Source organism: Schistocerca nitens, chromosome 9, assembly GCF_023898315.1.
Source record: "Schistocerca nitens isolate TAMUIC-IGC-003100 chromosome 9, iqSchNite1.1, whole genome shotgun sequence".
Lineage (NCBI taxonomy): Eukaryota > Metazoa > Arthropoda > Insecta > Orthoptera > Acrididae > Schistocerca > Schistocerca nitens.
Window position 1 is genome coordinate 20295612 of NC_064622.1, and position 14777 is coordinate 20310388.

At 41.7% G+C, this 14777-nt stretch overlaps 1 protein-coding gene across 1 annotated transcript in view; it reads left to right on the forward strand.

The window, feature by feature from the left end:
• Positions 1-14777, forward strand: part of LOC126203510 (midasin-like) — a 311918-nt gene that overhangs the window by 129592 nt on the left and 167549 nt on the right. The gene's annotated exons all lie outside the window — the stretch shown is intronic.

The window sequence follows — 14777 nt, forward strand, 5'->3', positions numbered from 1 at the left end:
CTCCACGCTGCCCTCCAATGCTAAATATGTGATCCCTTGATGCCTCAGAACATGTCCTACCAACCGGTCCCTTCTTCTTGTCAAGTTGTGCCACAAGCTCCTCTTCTTCCCAATTCTATTCAATGCCTCCTCATTAGTTATGTGATCTACCCATCTAATCCTGACCATTCTTTTGTAGCACCACATTTCAAAAGCTTCTATTCTCTTCTTGTCCAAACTATTTATCGTCCATGTTTCACTTCCATACATGGCTACACTCCATACAAATACTTTCAGAAACGACTCCTAATACTTAAATCTATACTCGATGTTAACAAATTTCTCTTCTTCAGAAACGCTTTCCATGCCATTGCCAGTCTACATTTTATATCCTCTCTACTTCGACCATCATCAGTTATTTTGCTCCCCAAATAGCAGAACTCCTTTACTACTTTAAGTGTCTCATTTCGTAATCTAATTCCTGCAGGATCACCAGACTTAATTCGACTACATTCCATTATCCTCGTTTTGCTTTTGTTGATGTTCATCTTATATCCTCCTTTCAAGACACTGTCCATTCCGTTTAGCTGCTCTTCCAAGTCCTTTGCTGTCTCTGACAGAATTACAATGTCATCGGCGAACCTCAAAGTTTTTATTTCTTCTCCATGGATTTTAATGCCTACTCCAAACTGTTCTTTTGTTTCCTTTACTACTTGCTCAATATACAGATTGAATAACTTCGGGGATAGGCTACAACCCTGTCTCACTCCCTTCCCAACCACTGATACCCTATCATGCCCCTCGACTCTTATAACTGCCATCTGGTTTCTGTACAAATTGTAAATAGCCTTTCGCTCCCTGTATTTTTCAAAGGTAGGGCTACCTGTGAAACCAGTCATGTGATTTACAAGCTAAGCTGCAACTACTGTGCTGCATTCTATGTAGTCATGACAACCAACAAGCTGTCTGTCCGCATGAACGGCCACTGACAAACTGTGGCCAAAAAACAGGTGGACCCCCTGTTGCTGAACACACTGCTAAACATGATATCACTCATCTCAATGACTGCTTTGCAGCCTGTGCCATTTGGATCCTTCCCACCAACACCAGCTTTTCTGAATTGCGCAGGTGGGAACTTTACCTGCAATACATCCTACATTCCCGTAACCCTCCTGGCCTCAACCTTCGTTAGTCACTGTCTTCACCCATCCAGCCCCCTCCCTGTTCCCATTCCAGCACTACACAGCCGTCATTTCACCGCCACACCCAGTCTTTTTATTTCTTTTTATTTCTCTCCTTTCCGCTACTTACCACCTTCCCCCTCCGCACGTTCTATCCTGCCCTCTGTCTAAACTGCAACACTTCACTGTCCGCCACTCCCACCATACTATCCCTCCCCCTCCCTGCCCCAGCCTCCTCCTTACCCCCATCCAGTCGCCACTCCCATCATGCACTAGTGCTTCTGCTCGCAGTGTGGTTTCAGTTCTCTGACAATGCAGACGTGTGTGCAAGTTGTGTTTGCGCGCGCGCGCGCGTGTGTGTGTGTGTGTGTGTGTGTGTGTATGTGTGGTGTGTGTGTGTGTGTGTGTGTGTGTGTGTGTTTGTTTTTGTGTCTACTGCTGACAAAGGCCTTAATGGCCGAAAGCTAAAATTGTGTGGATCATTTTATTGTGCCTATCGCGGCTCAGCATCTCCGCTATATGGTGAGTGGCATCTTTCCTTCTCTGGAACTGTGATAAAAGGTAGACTTGTGGACTATTTAAATAAGTACAACTTCTTTTTTAGTGACCAGTTCAGTTTCCAAGCAGGGAATGGTACTGAATTGGGAACAGCATATCTAACAGAACATGTCCTAGATGCATTGGATAGAGGAAATCATACAGCAGGTATATTATTTGATCTAACTAAATCTTTCGACACAGCTGAGCACAAAATACTGTTAAATAAGCTAAATGAACTGCTATTGGTTGGGGGGAGGGGGGGTTGATAAAGTGGTTTCAATCATATCTAGAAAATATAGTGCATTTGACTGAAATTACCCAAATATCAAGTAGCTCCAAAAATATATTCAAACATAATTCTGACCCCAAATATATAAATATAGGGATACATAAAGTATCAAATGTTGACAAACAGCATTGTTTGAAGATACTGTAACGTACTGATCACTGAGAAATCACTTGAAGCACTAAGAGAGAAACCTGAAGAAACACTTAGCTGCATATGCGCATGGAAAATAAACAATAGAGTAACACTTACTATAAAGGAAACAAGCACTATGAACTTCTACATAACCAAAAAGCCAGATTACACAACCTGAAAATAAATAATGAAGTTAGATAATGTGTGGAAAGTACAAACTTTCTGGGAATGCATGTTGACTGTCAGTTACGTTGGGAAGAACGTGTGAAAATACTTAGTAATAGAATCTCTACAGTATGCTATGCTTCCGAATTCTTACATCAGTATGTGATATTTCATTAATCAGATCAGTGTATTTTGCTTATATTCATTCTGTTATTAGCTATGGAATAATTTTTTTGGGGAATGAATAAGAAAAATATTCAAGCTATATTCAGAATGCAAAAAGGAGCAATACATATAATGACCAAGAGTGGAAAAACTGCTCACTGACTCAAACATTATAAAATGCTGGAAGTATTAACTGTAGCTTGTGAATATATTTTTCAGAGTGTTTGTTGTTGTTGTGCTCTTCAGTCCTGAGACTGGTTTGATGCAGCTCTCCATCCTACTCTATCCTGTGCAAGCTTCTTTATCTCCCAGTACCTACTGCAACCTACATCCTTCTGAATCTGCTTAGTGTTTTCATCTCTTGGTCTCCCTCTACGATTTTTACCCTCCACGCTGCCCTCCAATACTAAATTGGTGATCCCTTGATGTCTCAGAACATGTCCTACCAACCGGTCCCTTCTTCTTGTCAAGTTGTGCCACAAACTCATCTTCTCCCCAATTCTATTCAGTACCTCCTCATTAGTTATGTGATCTACCCAGCTAATCTTCAACATTCTTCTGTAGCACCACATTTCGAAAGCTTCTATTCTCTTCTTGTCCAAACTGGTTATTGTCCATGTTTCACTTCCATACATGGCTACACTCCATACAAATACTTTCAGAAACGACTTGCTGACACTTAAATCCATACTTGATGTTAACAAATTTCTCTTCTTCAGAAACGCTTTCCTTGCCATTGCCAGTCTACATTTTATATCCTCTCTACTTCGACCATCATCAGTTATTTTGCTTCCCAAATAGCAAAACTCCTTTACTATTTTAAGTGTCTCATTTCCTAATCCAATATCCTCAACATCACCCGACTTAATTCGACTACATTCCATTATCCTCGTTTTGCTTTTGTTGATGTTCATCTTATATCCTCCTTTCAAGACACTGTTCATTCCGTTCAACTGCTCTTCCAAGTCCTTTGCTGTCTCTGACAGAATTATAATGTCATCGGCGAACCTCAAAGTTTTTACTTCTTCTCCATGAATTTTAATACCTACTCCGAATGTTTCTTTTGTTTCCTTTACTGCTTGCTCAATATACAGATTGAATAACATCGGGGAGAGGCTACAACCCTGTCTCACTCCTTTCCCAACCACTGCTTCCCTTTCATGTCCCTCGACCCTTATAACTGCCATCTGGTTTCTGTACAAATTGTAAATAGCCTTTCGCTCCCTGTATTTTACCCCTGCCACCTTCAGAATTTGAAAGAGAGTATTCCAGTTAACATTGTCAAAAGCTCTCTCTAAGTCTACAAATGCTAGAAACGTAGGTTTGCCTTTTCTTAATCTTTCTTCTAAGATAAGTCGTAAGGTTAGTATTGCCTCACGTGTTCCAACATTTCTACGGAATCCAAACTGATCTTCCCCGAGGTCCGCTTCTACCAGTTTTTCCATTCGTCTGTAAAGAATTCGATTTGTATTTTGCAGCTGTGACTTATTAAACTGATAGTTCGGTAATTTTCACATCTGTCAACACCTGCTTTCTTTGGGATTGGAATTAATTATATTCTTCTTGAAGTCTGTGGGTATTTCGCCTGTCTCATACATCTTGCTCACCAGATGGTAGAGTTTTGTCATGACTGGCTCTCCCAAGGCCATCAGTAGTTCTAATGGAATGTTGTCTACTCCCGGGGCCTTGTTTCGACTCAGGTCTTTCAGTGCTCTGTCAAACTCTTCACGCAGTATCTTATCTCCCATTTCGTCTTCATCTACATCCTCTTCCATCTCCATAATATTGTCCTCAAGTACATTGCCCTTGTATAAACCCTCTATATACTCCTTCCACCTTTCTGCCTTCCCTTCTTTGCTTAGAACTGGGTTGCCATCTGAGCTCTTGATATTCATACAAGTGGTTCTCTTCTCTCCAAAGGTCTCTTTAATTTTCCTGTAGGCAGTATCTATCTTACCCCTAGTGAGATAAGCCTCTACATCCTTACATTTGTCCTCTAGCCATGTATGCTTAGCCATTTTGCACTTCCTGTCGATCTCATTTTTGAGACGTTTGTATTCCTTTTTGCCTGCTTCATTTACTGCATTTTTATATTTTCTCCTTTCATCAATTAAATTCAATATTTCTTCTGTTACCCAAGGATTTCTATTAGCCCTCGTCTTTTTACCTACTTGATCCTCTGCTGCCTTCACTACTTCATCCCTCAGAGCTACCCATTCTTCTTCTACTGTATTTCTTTCCCCCATTCCTGTCAATTGTTCCCTTATGCTCTCCCTGAAACACTCTACAACCTCTTGTTTAGTCAGTTTATCCAGGTCCCATCTCCTTAAATTCCCACCTTTTTGCAGTTTCTTCAGTTTCAATCTGCAGTTCATAACCAATAGATTGTGGTCAGAATCCACATCTGCCCCTGGAAATGTCTTACAATTTAAAACCTGGTTCCTAAATCTCTGTCTTACCATTATATAATCTATCTGATACCTTTTAGTATCTCCAGGATTCTTCCAGGTATACAACCTTTTTTTATGATTCTTGAACCAAGTGTTATGTACGTTAAAAAAATTTTGACCACCATGTTAAAAATTGATTAGTGTATGATTATAAAACCAGGAAATGGTACAGTTTGCATCTGGACAGAAAAAATAAAGTTAGAACTCAGCAGAGTTTATTGAACATTGCTATCGTGTTATATAATAAATTACCACAGCATATGAAAGACATAGATACTCTTTCAAAACAAAACTGGAAAATTGTGTACAAACAAAAAATTTTTACATGGTAATGGAGTACCTACTTTAAAGCATATTACGTATTATAAGAAGTACTCTTTATAATGTGTATATGGAAATAATAATTAGCAAAGACTATTAGAAAACAAATGTAACTAGTTCACAAAATCCATTGCCAATTAGTGTATAAGAAATTAATCTTAAACCATAAAAATTTCAATGTTTTTCATGATGAAATCCATACAATGTAAATTGTTTCATGAACTAATAATAGAATTAGTCAGTCAATCCAATCAGTCAGTAGCATATCTTTTCGTAATTGTGTTACTTGAATTAATTTCCTCTGTGACTTCATGGTGCCTAAATCTGGATTTTGCACAAAATAAAATTATGTGTTAACGTTGGACTCTCAAATGTAAGGAGTAACTGTAACATTAGTTATTTAAATAAATCGTGTTTATGTATCCTTGTCCCCAGAGATGTACAAAACGTGTGTATGTCATGTGAATATTGTTATTTCTTTTTAACTGACTTGTGATTAGCTCCTCCCTGTTTAACTAAATATTCTTCTGTGGAGCCAGGAGGAAAAAAGTAAAATTATTCTGCCTGTTACTGTTTTACAGACAGGAAGTGGTCAAATATGATTCCACCACATTGGCTTATTGGAAACTTTTCTTCTCATATACACAGCAGGTCATACACATTGTAGGATCTACAAATGATAGAACCTTGTGAAAAAAATACTACATAAGTTATAAACAAAATAAAGTAGTTAATTGTATAAATATTGAAAGTATCTTAAGGAAACTATAAAATTATGAGGCAGAATTGGTGGCACTTGCTAATCTCCAGGAGGTGATATACCAGTACCGTCTGTTTATTTCCACCGAGTTTTATCTCAATCAGTGTGAAATGCCAACTGTTTTTAGTGCATCAAAAAATTCGAGGACTAAGAAGCAAAATTTTTGAACTACTTACGTGCTTTGACGAATTAAGAGTCATCCAACCTGGCTGACATAATCTTTAGATTAGATTAGATTTACTTTCATTCCAATTGATCCGTAGTGAGGAGGTCCTCCAGGATGTGGAACATGTCTTGGAACATGCCAATCTGCCTCTCTGAAAATCGTATGACCATCTGAAAATCGTATGACCACTGGTACAGATGTGTCAAGTGCGGCAGGATTTAAATTAACTTCTCACTTTTGTAGGACAGAAATGGAGGATGGAGGAGTTGCCTCATCCATCAGGAATTTCCATAAATTTAATAACGTAGAAATTCATAAATACTATCTAGAGCAGCATATGGAAGCATGTGCAGCAGAAGTAGAATTTCATAGTAAATCATTCATAATAGTAAGTATATACTGAGTACCAGCAGATGTTTTCAATCTGTTCGTAAATCACTTTCAAGCCCTACTGTCCTATTTAGCAACAGAAAAGAAAGAATTAGTGGTTGCTGGTGATTTTAATGTAGATTTTCTTGAAAACTCTTCTACTAACAACTTATTGCAGTCAGCAGCATTGTCTTTCAAATTTATTCACTAACTTTCCAGCAAGAACAGCTAAGGGGTCAAAGATGGCCATTGATAATACCTTTATAGAAATGCCTAATGAACAAAATTATATTATAAAAACCAATAAAAAGTAACCTCTCAGACCATGATATGCAGTTCCTTTTGCTAAATGTTAATACTGATACAAACTAGATGCAAGACCTGTCTCATACGTCCTCCCATCACCACCTACTCTAGTCTGGCATAAGCATCACGTATCGTATCAAATGCAGGGCTAACTGTGAAACCAGTCATGTGATCTTACAAGCTAAGCTAAAACCACTGTGCTGTATTCTCTGTGGGCATGACAACCAACAAGCTGTCTGTCTGCATGAATGGCCACTGACAAACTGTGGTGAAGAAACAAGTGGACCACCCCGTTGCTGAACACGCTGCCAAACATGACATCCTTCATTTCAGTGACTGCTTCACAGCCTGTGCCGAATGGATCCTTCCCACCAACACCAGCTTTTCTGAATTGCGCAGATGGGAACTTTCCCTGCAATATATCCTACGGTCCTATAACTCTCCTGGCCTCAACCCTTGGTAATCATTGTCCTCTCGCTTCCAGCCCCTTCCCTGTTCCCATTCCAGCACTACACAGCCCTCAGTCCACCATCGCACCCTGTCTTCTAACTTCTCTCCATTTCTGCTAACCCCCACCCCACCCACCTATCACCTGCCCTCTATCCTCCATCTAACCTCCCGATTGCACGTAGCTGTCATACCCTCTCCCCACCGGCACTTCATTGTCCGCCACCCCTACCGTACTGTCCCTCCCCTTCCCCACGCACCCCAGCCTCCTCCTTACCCCCACCCAGTCACCACCTCCTGACTGCACTGGTGCTGCTGCTTGCAGTGTGGCTTCAGTTGCTTGAGACTGCAGCCATGTGTGAGTGAGTTGCATTTCCACGTGTGTGTGTGTGTGTGTGTGTGTGTGTGTGTGTGTGTCTTGTCTGTTATTGACTCAGGCCTTTTTGGCTGAAAGCTTTATTTCTGACAGTCTCTTTTGTTGTCTCTATCTGTGACTCAGCATCTCTGCTATATGGTGAGTAGCAACTTTCCTTTTCATAATATTGTTGCATTCTATACTGGATTTTTCATTGTGTGATCTAAATACTATAGATCGATACAAAACATATGGCAAAACATTGAAGATAGTAATAGAGACATCATGCGTTATCAGAAAAAGATAACAAAATAAATATAATATGGAATATAATGAAGGGAGAGACTGATAGAACTAGAGATGAAGAGGAGCACATAGCATTAAGAGTAAATGATACATGGGTAACAGGTGTGTTCAGTGTTCATGACTTTTCAATAAGCAGTTCATAACTGCTACTGAAAAGAGGGAGTGTCATGTTCAGTAGATGCTGCCACAGAACATCTTAGACCAGTCACTACAAATAACTACAATAACACGAGTACAACCCTCACAGCAACAGCAGAAGAAATGTCTACCATAATCCTTAGAATAAAAATAATCTTGTGGCTATGATAATATGTCAACAAAGTTGATTAAACAGCGTGGCTCTGAGTTTAGTGAAATTTTAAGTTACCTGTGTAACCAGTCTTTTATCAGTGGAACATTTCTTGAATGGTTGAAATATGCTGTAGTTAAGCCTTTGTGTAAGAAAGGAGATACAGAAATACCATCAAACTTCCATCCAATATCACTTTTGCCCAGATTCTCAGAAATTTTAGAAAAGGTAATAAACAGTTGTCTTCTTAACCAAAAGACCACAGATAAAATATTACCCAAGTCACAATTTGGATCTCTAAAGGATTCTGATATTGAGAAGGCACAGTTAGAATGTACTTAATTCAGTAGACAATAAATTACTGGCTACTGGTATGTTTTGTGATATGTCAAAAGCATTTGACTGTGTAAATGACAGTATGCTTTTAAGTAAATTATAATATTACAGTGTATCAGGAAATGCTGCAAAAATGGTTCAAAGACAGAAAACAAAGGGCACCAATAGGAAAGAGACGTGTATTAAGCTGTCAGCCATCATCCAACTGGGAACCAATAACATGGGGTGTCACCCCAAGTTCCATCTCAGGGACCTTAGTTTTCCTTGTGTATACCAATGAGCTTTCATCAGTAACATTACCAGATGCCAAGTTTGTTTTGTTAGCAGATGATACAAAGACTGCAAGAAATAACAAATCAAGTATAGTCTTACAAAGGTCGGCTTATGAAATTTTCATAACATTAATCTACATCTACATGGTTACTCTGCAAATCACACTTAAGTGCTTGGCAGAAGGTTCATCGAACCATTTTCATACTACTTCTCTTCCATTCCAGTCTCGAATGGCACTTGGGAAAAAGGAGCATCTAAATCTTTCCATTTGAGCTATGATTTCTCTTATTTTATTATGATGATCATTTCTCCCTACATAGGTGGGTGTCAACAAAATATTTACACATTCAGAAGAGAAAGTTGGTGATTGAAATTTCTTAAATAGATCTCGCTGCAAAGAAAACCGCCTTTGTTTCAGTGACTGCCACCCCAACTCGCGTATCATGTCAGTGACACTCTCACCCCTATAGCATGATAACATGAAACGAGCTGCCCCTATTTGCACTTTTTCGATGTCCTTCGTCAGTCCTACATGGTAAGGATCCCATACTGTGCAGCAATGTTCCAGCAGAGGACGGACAAGTGTAATGCAGGCTGTCTCTTTAGTGGGTTTGTCGCATCTTCTAAGTGCTCTGCCAAGAAAGCGCAGTCTTTGTTTCGCCTTCCCCACAATACTATCTATGTAGTCTTTCCAGTTTAAGTTGCTCATAATTGACAAACTGCCTATTGGCTTCTGTCTCGGGTTCTTCGGCCGACGTTCATCTAATGATTTTTCTGACGTTTCGCCAGCACGAGTGGCTGGCATTGTCAAAGCTTCACCCTCCATTGCCGGTGGTGAACTGGAGGCGAGCTCGCGGCCGCAGACTATATGTACCTGGCGCGCCAACGTCCGAGGGCTTCTCCGCGGTCATTTCCGGTGCGGTTCTCCTCTTGCTACCTGCGACGGTCGTTCGCTGCAGTACGGGAAGCCAGGATCCGTTTACCTTAAGGCTTTCCTCTTTCTTGTTGAAACTGTTCGCGTGTTTTTGGATTTCTACAGCTTCTCTGAACAAGCGCGTGTGATAGTGCTTCTCTACAGCCAGAACTTCCGTGTTGGCGAATTTTATTACGTGGTCGGTCTCATTCAGTGCGTGCTCTGCCACGGCCGATTTCTCCACCTGCCCCAACCTGCAATGTCGCTTATGCTCTTTGATCCTGGTGTTAATGGATCGTCCAGTCATTCCGACATAAACTTTTCTGCATGTGCAAGGTATACGGTATATTCCTGACATTGCAAGTGGGTCTCTTTTCTCCTTCTCCGAACTAAGACACTCTTTGATCTTCCTTGTCGGTTTGAAAATCGTCTTTATGCCGTGTTTGCGCAATATACGGCCGATTCTGTCCGTCACTCTGGGAATGTATGGCAGAAAGGCCGTACCCGACATTTCTTTTTCTGGTTCCTTACTTCGCCGAGTGTTTGGCTCTGTTACACTTCTAATGTAATTTGTGGAGTACCCATTGCTCCTCAGAACAGTTTCCAGGTGTTCCATTTCTCGTTTGAGGTGTTGAGGCTCACATATTCGTCCTGCTCTCGTTACGAGCGTACTAATCATGCCTCTTTTCTGGCTCGGGTGGTGGTTTGACAGTTTGTGCAGGTATCGGTCCGTGTGTGTCGGTTTTCGATACATGCTGTGTCCCAGGTTTTCGCCATCCCTTGTGACCAGCACATCTAGAAATGGCAGTTTCCTGTCCTTTTCTACCTCCGTGGTAAATGTTATGTTGGCATGGAGGCTGTTCAAGTGTGTCAGGAATTCACCGAGCTGTTCTTCACCATGGCTCCACACCACGAAAGTATCATCGACGTACCTGTACCACACCTTAGGTTTGCAAGTCGCCGAGTCCAGTGCCTGTGCTTCGAATTGTTCCATGAAGAAGTTGGCCACCACTGGACTGAGAGGACTACCCATGGCGACGCCTTCCAGCTGTTCGTAGAAATCGCCATTCCACGTGAAATAGCTCGTGGTGAGACATGCATGGAAGAGCTTTTTGATGTCTTGCGGGAACATGGAACCGATGTGCTCCAGAGCGTCGCTGAGTGGCACTTTCGTAAATAACGAAACAACATCAAAACTGACCAGGATGTCGTTTGGCGCAAGTTTCAGTTTCTTCAGCTTCTCAATGAAATGTCCTGAGTCCTTAATGTATGTGTCGGTCTTTCCCACGTGTGGCTGGAGCAGAGAGGCCAAGTGTTTCGCCAGTTTATACGTTGGTGAGCCAGGAGCGCTAACGATCGGTCTCAGTGGAATGTTGTTCTTATGGATCTTGGGTAATCCATACAGCCGAGGTGGTAGGGCTTCTGTGTTGCGCAGGTTTCTCTGTATGTCTGCCGGCAGAGAAGACGCCTTGATTAATCGATTTGTATTCCGTGTGATACGCTGCGTCGGATCTGCGCTTAGTTTTCGGTACGTCGTCGGATCTAATAGGTCTCGGATCGTTTGCTCATAATCTTCGGTCTTCATTACGACGGTCGCATTCCCCTTATCAGCAGGCAGTACCAATATACTCTTGTCGGCGTTGAGATTCGTAATGGCTTGTACCTCTTCTTTCTTCAGGTTGCAAGCTGGTGGTTTTGCTCGGCGCAGTATCCTGGCTGTTTCAGTGCGTATTTCCACTGCCCTTTCACAAGGAAGGGTCCGAATGGCTGCTTCGGTGTTGGCAATGATGTCCTCCATAGTGGTGGTCAACTTCTTCATGGAACAATTCGAAGCACAGGCACTGGACTCGGCGACTTGCAAACCTAAGGTGTGGTACAGGTACGTCAATGATACTTTCGTGGTGTGGAGCCATGGTGAAGAACAGCTCGGTGAATTCCTGAGACACTTGAACAGCCTCCATGCCAACATAACATTTACCATGGAGGTAGAAAAGGACAGGAAACTGCCATTTCTAGATGTGCTGGTCACAAGGGACGGCGAAAACCTGGGACACAGCGTGTATCGAAAACCGACACACACGGACCGATACCTGCACAAACTGTCAAACCACCACCCGAGCCAGAAAAGAGGCATGATTAGTACGCTCGTAACGAGAGCAGGACGAATATGTGAGCCTCAACACCTCAAACAAGAAATGCAACACCTGGAAACTGTTCTGAGGAGCAATGGGTACTCCACAAATTACATTAGAAGTGTAACAGAGCCAAACACTCGGCGAAGTAAGGAACCAGAAAAAGAAATGTCGGGTATGGCCTTTCTGCCATACATTCCCAGAGTGACGGACAGAATCGGCCGTATATTGCGCAAACACGGCGTAAAGACGATTTTCAAACCGACAAGGAAGATCAAAGAGTGTCTTAGATCGGCGAAGGAGAAAAGAGACCCACTTGCAATGTCAGGAATATACCGTATACCGTGCACATGCGGAAAAGTTTATGTCGGAATGACTGGACGATCCATTAACACCAGGATCAAAGAGCATAAGCGACATTGCAGGTTGGGGCAGGTGGAGAAATCGGCCGTGGCAGAGCACGCACTGAATGAGACCGACCACGTAATAAAATTCGCCGACACGGAAGTTCTGGCTGTAGAGAAGCACTATCACACGCGCTTGTTCAGAGAAGCTGTAGAAATCCAAAAACACGCGAACAGTTTCAACAAGAAAGAGGAAAGCCTTAAGGTAAACGGATCCTGGCTTCCCGTACTGCAGCGAATGACAGTCGCAGGTAGCAAGAGGAGAACTGCACCAGAAATGACCGCGGAGAAGCCCTCGGACGTTGGCGCGCCAGGTACATATAGTCTGCGGCCGTGAGCTCGCCTCCAGTTCACCACCGGCAATGAAGGGTGAAGCTTTGACAATGCCAGCCACTCGTGCTGGCGAAACGTCAGAAAAATCATTAGATGAACGTCGGCCGAAGAACCCGAGACAGAAGCCAATAGGCAGTTTGTCAACAAGTGGCCACGTAAGCCTTAACAATTTTGTATTGCTCATAATTGTAATTCCTTGGTATTTAGTTGAATTAACAGCCCTTAGATTTGTGATTTATCGTATACCCAAAATTTATTGGATTTCTTTTAGTACCCATGTGGATGACCTTGCACTTTTCTTTGTTTAGTGGTAATTGCCGCTTTTTGCACCAAACAGAAATTCCCTCTAGATCATTTTGTAATTGGAACTGATTGTCTGATGATTTTACTAGACGGTAAATTACAGCGTCATCTGCAAACAATCTAAGGGGGCTGCAGCAGTAAATGATTCCTAACCAATTCTTGGTCACTAAACATTGAAAAAACATGCTATATGCAGTTCATAACTTGCAAAAGAATTCCTACTATGACATACCTAAAATATGATGACAGACAAATAGGTGATGTTGACAGTGTTATATTCTTGGCATTACAGGTTGATAATAAGTGTAGCTCTGGAGAGCATATGCTCAGAACTGCTGAAGTGCCTAACCAAATCTCTCTTTGCTATGCGTATGTTGTCAGACATTGACGATAAAAAAGCTACCTTCAGTCCATAATGTCATACAGGATTATTTTCTGGGGTTACTTATCAAACAGAACTAAAGCTTTTCGAACCCAAAAATGTGCAGTACGAATTATTTGCGGTGTGAGCTCAAGAACGTACTGCAGAGGACTGTTTAATGAAAAAGTTTAACTAGTAATAAGAATATTATGAAAAGGATAGTTACCGAGCGAGGTGGCGCAGTGGTAAGACACTGGACTCGCATTCGGGAGGACGACGGTTCAATCCCGCGTCCGGCCATCCTGATTTAGGTTTTCCGTGATTTCCCTAAATCACTCCAGGCAAATGCCGGGATGGTTCCTCTGAAAGGGCACGGCCGACTTCCTTCCCCAACCTTCCCTAATCCGATGAGACCGATGACCACGCTGTCTGGTCTCCTTCCCCAAAAACCAACCAACCAACCAAAAGGATAGTTGCTACTCACTTGCTACTCACCATATAGCGGCAATACTGAGTCGCTGATAGGCACAACAGAAAGACTGTCACAAAATGAGCTTTCTGCCAATCAGGTCTTTCTTGAAAATAGCCCCCCCCCGCCCCCCCCCCCCCCCCCACACACACACACGTCAACAGCAGAAGCCAGACTGTGAGCAGCAGCAGATGATGGCAGAGGCAACTGTGTGGTAAGAAGGAAAAGTTCAGTTTGAGAAGAGTCTAAGGGATTTATTGGTGGTCGGCTCCTTCTACTCTTTTGATGAATTTCTTAGCAGAAGCGATTGATGTGTTTATGTTGTTATTGTGTACTTCTGTACTAATTCTGTGTAGTAATGCAGTCATTGTAAATAAGTGCTATAAATGTATTTTATTTTTATTTTTTGCATTTGTTGATGCCTGGCTACAATAGCCTAAGAATTATCATGCATACTTAAGTGTATTGAACATTTAATATTTGGCGACAAGTTTTATATCCTTTCAAATATGTTTAAAGTGTGTGGTTTTCTTTTCCTGATTCCACATCTACAAGGGCAATTTCATTTGGGATCTGTGAGAGGTACATTAGCACATCTGTTCTTGTTTTGTAAATGTTTATTGTGTATTCTTGTTTTCTGTCATGTTCCACATCCCAGAGAATATCCTCACTATGGATCAGTTGGAATGTGAAGCACATCTAATCTTGTAGATACATAACGTGACACTGCCCTAGCTTTTAGAACTAATAGTTCCTTCCTCGAGAAGGAGAGAGGAATAGATTGGAAAGGGTTATAAGGGAAGTGCAGGTCACTCAGACTAAAAGATGAGAGGGAGCCCCCTTGTTGTGTGGACATTTTAAGTCAGCACTTTGTTACTTGAAAATATGTGGATGGTGTCAACTGTGACCTGTAGCTGGATTTGTCACTGTTGAGTTCTGAAAAATCATGCTTTGCACAGTAGCTGTAATACCACTTTATTAAAAAACTAATGGTGTTAGATAAACAACAGACCATTCTCAGGTATATAAAAAA